The following is a 13646-nucleotide window of genomic DNA, read 5'->3' as shown; positions in this document are numbered from 1 at the left end:
CGAGTTGATGGCCATCCCTTCCTCCTGTGGAAGTGAGTTTCATGCACTAACATTACAGTAGCCCATTACATTTCCCATGGGAAACTTCAGCATGCTGCTTTGCATAGGAGCATGCAATGTGCTAGAGGGTCAGCTGATTGGTACTGTCAGAGATAAACACTTTCCAAGGAACCATTTATATTCCTGATTGTCCCATTTACCTGTCCTGCACCTGGCATCACATACAATGTCAGGTGCAAAGCAGGTGGGCATGGGTTTCGGGAAAAGCTTTGCAGATCAATTTAGGTCTGTAGGTCAGTGGTTTCTCATCACTGTGCCAGTGGAAAGAAGTGGTCTCCCTTTGTTCCCTGCACCTGCTACCTTACAACCACTGAATTTGTCCCATCAGTGAATGTTACATTTTGCATTGTGGCTTACAAAGTTATTAAACTCCTGTGAGAAAGCCAGCTGCCCCCATTTCTATAACACTGGACAACCGAGATTTTGAGATGAAAGGCAAATAAAGTAAGCTACTAAGCAAAAGGGGGGGAAAAAACACCAGTGGGCAAACAGCAAACATTTTATTAAAATATATTTAAATCAAACTGCAGTGTTCCTATAAAAAAAGCACAAAATCCTATTTCACCCGATATACCATATTGCCTCATCTGCAGGTGTTTGTAGTTTTGGCACTTCTGAAATAGCAGGAAATGTTTTAACAATTAGGGTGAGCAAATTGCTAAGGGAAATAAGGTAGTAAGTTACCAACTGAGTTCTTAAATAAAACATTCCATCTCTAATGGAGTCCTGATGCTGCACATCAGCCTTGTGTTAGCAGAGAGGGCTGCATAGCCATGGGCAAGCTTGAGCTCCAGTCTAGCTTAGTAATGGCAATACGTTCAGCAAAAGAGCAAAAACCATTTTTGAAATGGAAGGAAAAGATAGCAGAGATAGACCAATTTTCTCCAGGTTTCAAATTATACAGGAGATTACACTGATATCAGGATATTTCATATTTGTTTTCCTTTCCTTCCTTCCTTTCCAGCTCCTCATTTGGTGTTGGTGTCTTTAATCAGACTTTGGCTTATCTGATACACACAGTCAGAACATGAGTAATGGAACGTAGTGCATTCTAAAATATTGATGATATTTGCTGTGAAAGGAGCACACAGCTCTTGTTTGAGAAGAAAAACAATTCATTGGAGTATGCACAAAGGAAATAAAGAGGAACTAATCAGGGTGGAGTGCCTGGCGTGCTCTGGTCCATGGGGTCACGAAGAGTCGGACACGACTAAACGACTAAACAACAACAAAATCAGGGTGGTACTTACTATAGCTGAGTGCTCAGCATGCCACAGACAAGGTGTGCCCAACCAGCATGGTGCCCTCCCAATGTTGTGGACTTATCATACACCCTGAAGATAACTGATTAAGATTGGCTATTCATCTGGCTAAGTCATTGGGACAACCAATCTCAGTGATCACGGGTAGGAGGAGGAGTTACGTTAAGACTAGACCATGTCATTACAGAGGGGGCAGGTTTAGTCGTTGTCTGAGGACTATTCCTGCCTCCGGGTCTGGTCCTGACCGGATGGATACTAGAATCAGCAAGGGATACCCACATGACCTGAAGTTGCTGCTGTGCAATGCCAGGTCAATGATTCACAAGACCACTGCCATCCATGACTTGATCATGGATGGAGGACTTGACCTGGCATGTGTAACAGAGACTTGGTTGGATGAAGCAGATGGGCCTGTCCTTGCCGCTGCTTGTCCACCAGGTTTCTCTTACGCACAGCAACCCAGGTCATGTGGGCGGGGAGGGGGGGTTGCAGTGATTTTTAGAAAGTCATTAGTTTGCACCAGGCGTCCTATTGGGAAGACCCAGTTTTCTGAGTGCATGTTCTGGAAGTTGGGCAATAGGGGCAGTACAGGATTCCTTTTGGTGTACCGACCTCCCCGCTGCACCAAGGATTCCCTGCCCGAGCTGCTTCAGGTCGTGGCGGATGTTCTCCTGGAGACACCTAGCTTGGTTGTCCTAGGGGATTTTAACATCCATGCCGACACGACCTTACAAGGGGCCGCTCGGGACTTCGTGGAAAGCATGGCCTCCATGGGGCTGTCCCTGAATAAGTCTGGCCCAACCCATAGCCGCGGACATGCCTTGGACCTGGTGTTTACCTCTATGGATGTTGGTGATCTGACACTAAGTAAAAGCGAAACGAAAGAAGTGCCATGGTCAGATCACTTCCTGGTGCAACTGGACTTCTCTGCGACCCATCTCCTCTGCAGGGAGGTGGGACCAATTGGGATGGTCCGCCCCCACCACTTAATGGATCCAAATGGTTTCCAGAGAGTGGTAGGGGATGCTTTATCCCATGTTGATGGCCTTTCAGCTGATTCCCTGGTGGCCCGCTGGAATGTGGAGTTAACCAGGGCTATTGACTGTTTGGCTCCGAAGCGCCCTCTCCGATTGCATGGAGCCCGGAGAGCCCCGTGGTTTTCCACGGATCTGAGGGCAATGAAACAATCGTTGAGACGGCTAGAGCACCGGTGGCGGATAACTCATTTCAAATCTGACCGGACACAGGTTAGAGCTCAACGTTGAGCCTACCAAGTGGCGATAGCGATGGCGAAGAAGAATTTCTTCACCACCTCTATTGCATCCGCAGAAAACAGCAGCAGGAGATTTTTTCAGGTGGTTCACAATTTAGCGGAAACACCTGCAACATCGTGGCCCAGTACGGGCCATATGTTCTCCTGCAATGATTTTGCAAAGCTTTTTACAGATAAAATCGCTCAGATTTAGGAAGAAGTAGACTCCACCGTGGGAGCAGGGCCGGGGCGGGAGAGTGCTAGAGTTTTGTCTGGTCAAGTTGAATGGGATCAATTCCAATCTGTTACCTCCGAGGATGTGGACAGGCTGCTTGGACGAGTGAAACCAACCACCTGTCTCCTGGATCCTTGCCCATCCTGGCTTATAAAAGCTAGCCAGGAAGGACTGGGTGATGGGCTTCGTGGGGTGGTGAATGCTTCCCTCCGTGAGGGAGCCTTCCCAGACCCGCTGAAAGAGGCGGTTATTAAACCGCTTCTTAAAAAACCATCTTTAGATGCAGCCACAATGGCCAACTATTGCCCAGTCTCAAATCTTCCATTCTTGGGCAAGGTGATTGAGCGAGCGGTTGCTGAACAACTCCAGGCACGCCTGGAAGAAGCGGACCATTTGGATCCCTTCCAGTCGGAATTCAGGCCTCATCATGGGACTGAAACTGCCTTGGTCGCACTGGTTGATGATCTCCAGCAGGCTAGGGACAAAGGTGGGAGCTCTTTCCTAGTTCTGCTGGATCTCTCAGCGGCGTTTGATACCATCGACCATAACATCCTTCTGGAACGTCTTGAGGGGCTGGGAGCTGGGGGCACTGTCATACAGTGGTTCCGCTCCTTCCTCCTGGGCTGTGTTCAGAAAGGGGGGGGGATGAGTGTTCAGACCCCTGGGCTCTCACTTGTGGGGTGCCTCAGGGTTCTGTCCTCTCCCCCATGCTTTTCAACATTTACATGCAGCCACTGGGAGAGATCATCAGGAGGTTTGGGCTGGGTGTTCATCAGTATGCGGATGATACCCAGCTCTACCTCTCTTTTAAATCAGAACCAGTGAAGGCGGTGAAGGTCCTGTGTGAGTGTCTGGAGGTGGTTGGAGGATGGATGGCGTCTAACAGATTGAGGTTGAATCCTGACAAGACAGAAGTACTGTTTTTGGGGGATAGGAGGCGGGCAGGTGTGGAGGATTCCCTGGTCCTGAATGGGGTAACTGTGCCCCTGAAGGACCAGGTGCGCAGCCTGGGAGTCATTTTGGACTCACAGCTGTCCATGGAGGCGCAGGTCAAATCTGTGTCCAGGGCAGCCTTTTACCAGCTCCATCTGGTACGTAGGCTGAGACCCTATCTGCCTGCGGACTGTCTCGCCAGAGTGGTGCATGCTCTGGTTATCTCCCGCTTGGACTACTGCAATGCACTCTACGTGGGGCTACCTTTGAAGGTGACTCGGAAACTACAACTAATCCAGAATGCGGCAGCTAGACTGGTGACTGGGGGCGGCTGCCGAGACCATATAACACTGGTCTTGAAAGACCTACATTGGCTCCCAGTACGTTTCCGAGCACAATTCAAAGTGTTGTTGCTGATCTTTAAAGCCCTAAACGGCCTCGGTCCAGTATACCTGAAGAAGCGTCTCCACTCCCATCGTTCTGCCCGGACGCTGAGGTCCAGCGCCGAGGGCCTGCTGGCAGTTCCCTCATTGCGAGAAGCAAAGCTACAGGGAACCAGGCAGAGGGCCTTCTCGGTAGTGGCGCCCGCCCTGTGGAACGCCCTTCCAGCAGATGTCAAAGCGATAAAGAACTACCAGACATTCAGAAGACATCTTAAGGCAGCCCTGTTCAGGGAAGTTTTTAACGTGTGATATTTTACTGTATTTTTGGTTTCTATGGAAGCCGCCCAGAGTGACTGGGGAGGCCCAGCCAGATGGGCGGGGTATAAATAAATTATTATTATTATTATTATTATTATTATTATTATTATTATTCAACTGTTTTTGATAACATGGAAAGCCATGTCTAGCTGTTACGAAACCCATAATTGGACCTGTTCCCAGGATGGAGATAAGCCAAAGTGATCAGGCAGAATGTGGGTTATAAGTTAAGGTTATAAGTTAAGGTGACAGATCCTTTCCTTGATCCAGATCAAAATGTTGGAAAGGTCTGACAGATTTGCCTACCCCAGGATTTATAATAGATTGGCAGGTCAGGTGGATTTCTGGAAGGAGGAACACCAGTCTACATGTACTCATATGTAAAGAATGTACTCTTAAATTAAACTATATATCTACAAAATGTATTCTGAGTCCAGATTCTTATTTCTAAGAGTCCCAGGGCTCTGAACTCAACAATAAGGACAATGGGACACAAGGGTTAGGTATTAAGTAGCTTGTTGGTTAAGATCCAGAAAAGCTATTGCCATTTGCTCTGACTGAGTGCTAAAGAGCAGTTTTCCATGGGAGAAACCAGCATGAGAAGAGGAAGTGTGGATAAGCCCTGAATCTCTGAGAAAGCTATACTTTAAACCCAGATCTACAGCATGCATTCTCAGCTTTTCAACCAAAGAATTCATTACCATGTTGCCCTCTGATTTGCTCTGGTATCTTCACATGGATTCAGAGTTTCATGCACATAGTTGATTTGGGTGGGTACACACACCAAATCTGTGGATCTCAATGCTCACCCGGGTCAGGCTCCCTTGAATGTACTAGGTATGCCTTCTGATACAGATGATAATGTAACTTTCTTCTCAGTGCCATTAGTTGTTCCAAGCAAATGGTTTTCTGTGACAAGAGCTGGATCAAAGCCGGTGACCATATGTACGTAGCAGCTACCAAAGAGTATAATAAATACTCATTATGAGAATAATTTACAGTGCAGGTTTCTCCACCGAGGAAGGTATACATGTGATTTATGACTCAGGGAAAGGCTTGGTAATTGTCAATCTGCCCATCTAATCACCTGCCAAATTAGTGGGAATGCATTTTCTAGCAAAGCTGATTGCTTGGTTTAGAAGTTTACTTTATAGAAAAAAGAATTTCTTTATATAAAAAAGAATTTCCTTTTTCCTAGGTACTGATGCATTTGAAGAAAGGGGGCTTTTTGAAAGTCTGTGAAAGCTTCAAGGCCAATTTCTTTAATCTTTTGACATGGTGGAACTTACACTTCTTTTGTCTGCTGCTATTATTTTGTGAATGAGTAGGAAACAGAGATAAATTGCTCATCATTTGATACATCCATTAATGGTCCTGTCATCTTATCATCTAACTTTGCATTTATTTCTTTTGGATTCAAACATAGGAAACACAGAAAGCTGCCCTATACTTGGACCACTGGGTCCATCTATCTCAGTATTGTCTACACTGGCTGGCAGCAGCTCTCCAGGATTTCAGGCAGAGTTATCTCCTAGCCCTGGGGATTGACCCTTGGATCTTCGCCATGCATTTTCTGAAGGTCCTGTGTTTGTAAGCATAAAACCATTTATGGAATACAGAAGATGTAGAGATAAAAAATGGTGATATCCAGTCTTCTGTTTGCGCAAAATATCTGGGGATAATCCAGTAAAGTCCCCTTGATCTTAATGGGAGAGTTAAGCACATGTTTAAATCCTCCTCACTGACACAAACAGGATTTAAAAATGCTTACTTTTGACTGGATGGAATAAGACCAGCGAATAAGAGCAAAGGAGGAACTCTGTGGTACGAGTTTCAAACAGTCACATTGCTACTTTTGTTCATTGAGCAGAAAACATCCCACTCAGGGCCAATCCAATACATTTTGGTACCTGAGGCAAACCACAAAATGGCATCTCCCCCCCCCCCCACACACACACCAAAGAAGGGGTAAAGATCCATGAAGAGGGGAATAAAGACCTACATCAGGAATAAGGGGCAGGAATCAAATCAACTTTACTCAATAGTTGAAGTTGAATCAAAGGCTGTCACAGGTGAATCAGACTGGGTGGGTACAGACCCCAGGATACCCCAGAGGGCAGCCCCCACCATTTCCTCTCTAGGGGTGGGAGGAAACTAGCAGTGCCTCCTTTTTACCAAGAGGCCACTGTAGAAGTGGCATGGGTTGGGGGCTGCTGAGGAAGCACACCAAGGAGGTAGTTTCTGTTGGGATGCAGCCAAGAAATCTGGGGCAATTAGCAGGCCCCCAGCTGGCCCCAACCCACCGGCTGGTGTGCCGGGCGATCTCCAGCCCTTGGATCAGCATGAAACTGTGACCCTAGCTTTAGAAGTCTTCAGAAGCTGGGCACGCACACTCAGCAGAGTAAAACACTGCACAACAGAAGTGGCATGGAGAGGCTGTGTTGAGCATACAGTGGTGCCTTGCAAGACGAAATTAATCCATTCCATGAGGCTCTTCGTATAGCGGTTTTTTCGTCTTGCGAAGCAAGCCCATTGACAGCTTAGCGGATTAGCGCTATTAGCGGTTTAGCGGCTTTTAGCGGATCAGCTGATAAGCGGCTTATCAGCGGATCAGCCGATAAGCGGCTTAGGGCTTAGGAAAAGGGGGGGGGAGGGAAAAAACCCCTCAGGAACTCGCAAGACATTTTCGTCTTGCGAAGCAAGCCCATAAGGAAATTCGTTTTGTGAAGCGCCTCCAAAACGGAAAACCCTTTCATCTAGCGGGTTTTCTGTCTTGCGAGGCGTTCGTCTTGCGGGGCACCACTGTATTTACAAGCAGTTTATACATCAGGACAAAAGGAAAATATGTCTTCTCTCCTTCATGTCCAAAGCAAGCAGCTAAAAGCAAAAGCTATACATAAACGGAAGTTCCCAGCAAGCTGTGCTGGAATGTAAACAGGCATGTGGCACACAACAGTCATGCCTATCCCTTAAGCTGGAATGGAATATTCTAACAGTTTCCTCACCTTGCCTCATGGATGGGCTGGACCTGATCCCACTCATGTTAGATGACTGTGATAATTTATTATTCAGGTGGTCAGGAATTGAACATAGTATTATTCTGTAATTTTGCCCTTTTGATATTTTTTCCTTTGATCATAAAGGGGTTTTTGGGGGGTGGGGGCTGGAGTAGGTTCCTGTGCTAGTAATACAGTTTGGAAACCCCAAAATAAATAATTAGAATATAGTCTCATGCAGGTGGCAGGCAAAGTTGTGGGATAAGCCATGGGAAATTAGTTCATTAAATGTGAATGGTCCTCACGTGAGTTCCTGCTAGCAGGAAGCGACTCTACTTGAACATGGAAGGGTGCTAATGTAGCATCACTACACAGGCCATCTGGAAGTGCTTTCAGAAAGCAGTAGTAGTATTTTCTTTTGCTGTGTTTATGTTTCCCATAAATAATTACAAACACTTTTAGAACAAGTGCTTGCAGGATAGAGATGGAGGAGGGAGAAATACTGTGGGTGGGTGGGGAGATAAAAGCAGTGGTGTAATGGATGGAGCACAGCTCTGAGACTTTTTTCCAGAGCAAAATCATGCCCTGGATAATGAAATCATTTGCTGGATTAAGCTCCCTGCATTTTGGGCTCTCCTTGGGAATGTAGCTATGGGTACTTTGGTTATAAGCTCCTGGACCCTGAAATTTGCCACTACACCACAGCATAAGTCTGCCACTTATCTTAGCTACAGTTGCCTATTGCTGATTGCCCATCTTTAAATGAAATAAATTGCAAATCTGTTCAGAAAATATTTCCTTTGAGGTAAGCAAGGGGAAGGACTTGGAAAAATAGTTCCAATTCACTGACCTGTTACTCCATTTCACACAACTATATGTGTTCTTTAAAACTCCAACACCATGCAACCATCACAGAACAAAGAACAGATATTTCATAACATCAGGTGCACAATTTTCCCCAGACCACACCTCTCAACACCCCTAATTCATATTCTTCTTGAGTCCTTTTATCTGCCTGGAATGTTCCCTTGAACCCTGTATCATAGTTGCCTGAATGCAGACTAGAGAAGTGTGGGTGTAGAAACTAGCATACTGTACAAAAGGCAAATTTGTATTCATTTTTTCACCCACTTTTCCTTTTGGCCCCATCCGTCATTGGCATGTGGTCCCTGGAATGTTACCTAGTTCGGAATATGGCTCTTGGTCTTAGAAAACTTTTCCACTGCTGGAAAAAAGTGAAAGGTGGGGTGCCACGGTGTTCTGTTCTGGGCCCACTGTTGTTCAACGTCTTTATAAACGACTTGGATGAATTAAACGAGGGGATACTAATCAGATTTGCAGATGACACCAAAATGGGAGGGGTAGCTAATGCTGCAGAAGACAGAATCAGGATTCAAAATGACCTTAACAAACTGGAGAACTGGGTCCAAACTAACAAAATGAATTTCAGTAAGGATAAATGTAAGGTTCTGCACTTAGGCAGGAAGAACCAGATGCACAAATATAAGATTGGGGACACCTTGCTTACTAGTAGTATATGTGAAAAGGATCTTGGGGTCTTAGTGTATCACAAACTTAACATGAGTCAACAGTGTGATGCAGCAGCAAAAACAAAAAGCATAATCAACAACAACAAACCCAATACTTTTCCAGGCTGCATCAACAAAAGTAAAGTATCCAGATCAAGGGAAGTAATAGCACCACTCTATTCTGCCATGGTCAGACCACATCTAGAATACTGCGTCCAGTTCTGGGTGCCACAATTTAACAAATATAATGATAAGCTGGAATGTGTGCAGAGAGGATGACCAAGATGATCAAGGGTCTGGAAAGCAAGCCTTATGAGGAACAATTGAGGGCGTTGGTAGGTTTAGCCTGGGTGAGAGGAGATGGAGAGGAGATATGATAGTCATCTTCAAATATTTAAAGGGCTGTCACAGGGAAGATGGAGCAAGCTTGTTTTCCCCTGCTCTGAAGGGTAGGACTTGAACCAATGGATTCAAGTTACAAGAAAGGAGATTCTGACTAAGCATCAGGAAGACCTTTCTAACAGTAAGATCATTTTGACAATGGAATGGACTCCCTTGGAAGGTAGTGGAGTCTCCTTCCTTGGAAGTTTTTAACCAGAAGACGGATGACCATCTGTCCTGGATGCTTTAGTTGAAATTCCTGCATTGCAGGGGTTTGGACTAGATGACCCTTATGGCCCCTTCCAACTCTACAATTCTGTGAGTCTATGACTCCAGTAAAAGGGTTCATGAGGGTTTAAAGAGTATATTTTGCTGTGGGTTTGAGACAGTCACAGTATGGAAAGTGATTAACAGCATGTTAAAAAATGATGTAAGCGCCACAAATGAGTTTACATTCCGCAACATAAATATTGAGGATTCCTGGCCTTTTGAACAAAGAAACCACAACTACAAAGGAAGAAGTGAACCAAATCCAGCGCATTTTCCAATAAGTTTCCTACTTGGGCAGAAATTTTAAAATATATTTAACATTAAATACCTAGACCCCTGTGAAGAACAAAACACACAGAATCATTGTTTCAGCAGTGTTAGGAATACATGGGCTTTCAATATAATAATTAGGCTTAAGCCTATCAAAAGTTTATTGCTCTGAATGTTGGAAGGATTGGAAGGGATACAGGAATCTGAAACATTGACTTCACTCTTGCCATTTATTTTTATTAAAGGAATTGTAATGAGGAAAATGTCACTGCCAACAAAGCTCACTCATGTGTGGGGTCCCAGTCCTTTCCCTTGCAGAATGGAACCAGGCCTGTAATGTATTTGGTGTGCTGCAAAACAAATTAACACTTCTGAAGAATGAACTTCAGCTTGCAATGCAAAAAGAACCTCAGCAAGCATCTCCACTAACCAAGTATTAGTGCTCAGAGTTTGGTCCAATTCATAAACTTAATGTATGAGAGCCTCTTTTCCAGGTCCCACTTCCAAGTCATTCTGGTAGGATCTGTTAAAAGGTAGCAGTTGGGCTGGCCAAATGACATCCCAACCACAACCTTACACCAGCCCTAAGGTGGGGTTAATGCTTGTATGGAAAGAGGGATGGACAAATCTCTCAATATTGTTTCTTCCAGTTTCTCATTTTTTCTTAAATTAGGTTTCACACATTTCTTGACCAGTGTGAATTGTTTTTTTTTTTTTTTAAAAAAAACATTCTCCAGTGTGAATTTGTTTTTAAACATCCTCCTGAAAATTCACCACCATTTTAATACAAATTTCTCCCAAATTCAAGTTTTTGTATGCAATTTTGCCTGATAAACACATTTTTTTTTTTTGCAAATTTCCTCAATATTTAATATTCCATTTTCTCTAATATGCACATTTTTATCCACACTTTCCCCTGATGGACAAATCTTTGTACACATTATTTGGTCAAAAAATTACATTACAAAGAAGTGTGAATTTCAAAGGACAGCTGTGTTTGTGTTTCAGTTTGCATGTTGTATTGGAAAGTGTGAATTAGGAAGGTTTGCATTAATACACACTGAACCAAATTTCTTCCTTATTGCCAGGTGGTGGGGAACAACATTATCCAGCTGGCTCTTACAGTTAATCTGTAAGAATAGGGTGGCCACAGGTCCTACTTTACAAAGAATAATCCTCTATTTCAAAGGAATTCTCTGTTTGAAAGAGTTCTTCTTTGAGGTGATATCTAAGCAGCCACCCAGGCATAGAGAAGCATAGTAGCCTGGTAATAAAAAGCAGTCCTTACTGAACATCCAGGAGGTCAGTTATCTCCTTCTGAGACACTTCAGCCCTTGAGGTTGCACTTCAGTCATCTTTTCAAATAGCTCTTGACATGATCTTGCCTTTCAACAAATGCAGATGCCCTGTACACATTCCAAAATGAATTGGCTGCTTGGAAGACTGAACCAACTGTCCCAATGAAATCTGAATGAGGTATAATTAACCGAGGGTTCAAAAAAGCATGGGTTTCGCTCACTATTTTCCTGAAGTTCCGCTATTTGTTCTTCACAAAGCCTGCCAGAACAGAACGCTGGAGGTGCATTCAGATGTGGGGGTTTTCTGCGACAGTCTTCCCAATGATAAAAATTCTTTTCCAGATTCTAATATTTATTTTACACTGCATTACCTGTTGAATTATGGAACTGTGGCTTTTTTGATTGATATACTGCCATGCCACACTAAATTTTATATGGTGAGAAAGAACTAAATGGTGGAATACCACCTGAAAGTCTGTTGCATGAAATTATAATACAATCTTCCCACACTTTTCTGGGTTAATAGTGTTGCAAATAGATTTTTTTTCCCCTGGAAGCAAATAACACAGTAATGTGGGCTAAATTTGTACGAGGTCACTCTAGTTTCTTGATTGCTTCGACTTCATGTGGAAAATGACATAAAATATGAAACAGTAATCTGGAGTAACAGATATGTTTTGATTAGGCAATGGAAGATCATTAGTGATACGGCCAGCCACACTTCCAAGAGGAGGGTGTTCCACAGTTGGACACAATTATCTTGCACTCCTACAAAGCAACCAACACAATGGTGGGACAATGAGCCCTCAGCCCATCTCAGCCTGCCCATCTGAGAGTGTGAACTTCTTTATATTGGATAGAGGTGTTCCAACAAGTACTGAGACTGGACTCCCCACTCTGACCATGCTGAAAGCCCTGATCCAAATTCCTCTCATACCTACTTTTTATTAAGAGAATTGCACCAGTAGTGACAATTGTGGAACTCCAACCTAATGTGTCATTTAGTCCTTAAGGTAAAGGGACCCCTGACCATTAGGTCTAGTTGTGACCAACTCTGGGGTTGCGGCGCTCATCTCGCTTTATTGGCCGAGGGAGCCAGCGTACAGCTTCCGGGTCATGTGGTCAGCATGACCAAGCTGCTTCTGGCAAACCAGAGCAGCACATGGAAACGCCGTTTACCTTCCCGCCGGAGCGGTACCTATTTATCTACTTGCACTTTGACGTGCTTTCGAATGCTAGGTTGGCAGGAGCAGGGACCGAGCAACGGGAGAATCACCGTCACGGGGATTCGAACCGCCGACCTTCTGATTGGCAAGTCCTAGGCTCTGTGGTTTAACCCACAGCACCACCCGCGTTCCTCATTTAGCCCTTACTCCTGAGCAAAAGTACATAGAATCCCTAGCCATGCAGAACAATCCTCATCACAGGTACTCATAGGTAAGTTTCACTGTGTTCAAAAGATCTTCCTCCCCCTTAAGTTTCTTAAGTATTGCAGACATCATCTCCAACCTGGATCTGCTGAGTCTGCAACAATAAGGACTTGTGGATCCACTTATCCATTTCCACAATACCAGAAAATATATGAACCATTTCCTCCACCCACCTGCTTCATTTTTCAACATGCTGCAATGGCTGCTTCCCCCCTCTGGAATTGGAGTCAGGGACATTGGGCTATCCAATTAGTTCCATTGGGGGGGGGGGACAAATCAAACAAAAATTATTTATTTGCATTTTGTGGCCATTCTTGAATTTGATTGTTAAAAGGTTTTACAAAACAGATCAATTAATATGCAAAGATGGTGTGCCATTTAATATCCTGATAAGATTGATTGCTTATTTGGCAGGCAAGCAGGGGCATTGTAATAACTGCATAATGAACTAAATATTATGGTATGTATTTTTGTGTTTTTATATTGTAAACCATTTTGTACTCTTCAGATGAAGGGCAGTATAGAAATTTAATAAATAATACTGATAGTAATAAATATCTGGCACATGGCCCTTTCACGAGAAACAGCTACGATGCTTTGGGGTAGAGATGTGGTTGGCTCCCAGGCCTCATAAGAAATAAAGTTAGTTTAATCACTTAGCTCAGCTTGTAGTGAGTTTCTACAGGAACAGCTCAAGAACAACACAATTTTAGCTATTGTACCATGTGTAGCCGAGCAGACTTGGAGACCATCTGCTCTTAAAGTAGCAAAAATCCTTCAGAACAACATTTGTCAAACAGGATTCCTTATGCACAGCAAATAAATTTTAGCATTGCAGGAACCATCTCAGCTGGTTTTGATTCCACTGTTTGCTTTTCTAAATATGTGAAACAACTAAGCATGGCTGGTTTTCCACAGCTGGAACCATCACTGAAGGAATCAAAAGAAAGATTAAGACAGAGAACTACTTTCCTCCCCCCTCTTTCCTCCCCCGCCCTCTGCATCCATCCAGATGCATCAAACAAAGGA

Source organism: Podarcis cretensis (genome assembly GCF_951804945.1).
Source record: "Podarcis cretensis genome assembly, chromosome: 1".
Lineage (NCBI taxonomy): Eukaryota > Metazoa > Chordata > Lepidosauria > Squamata > Lacertidae > Podarcis > Podarcis cretensis.
The sequence above is the reverse complement of the archived record's forward strand: the minus strand, read 5'-3'. Positions refer to the sequence as shown.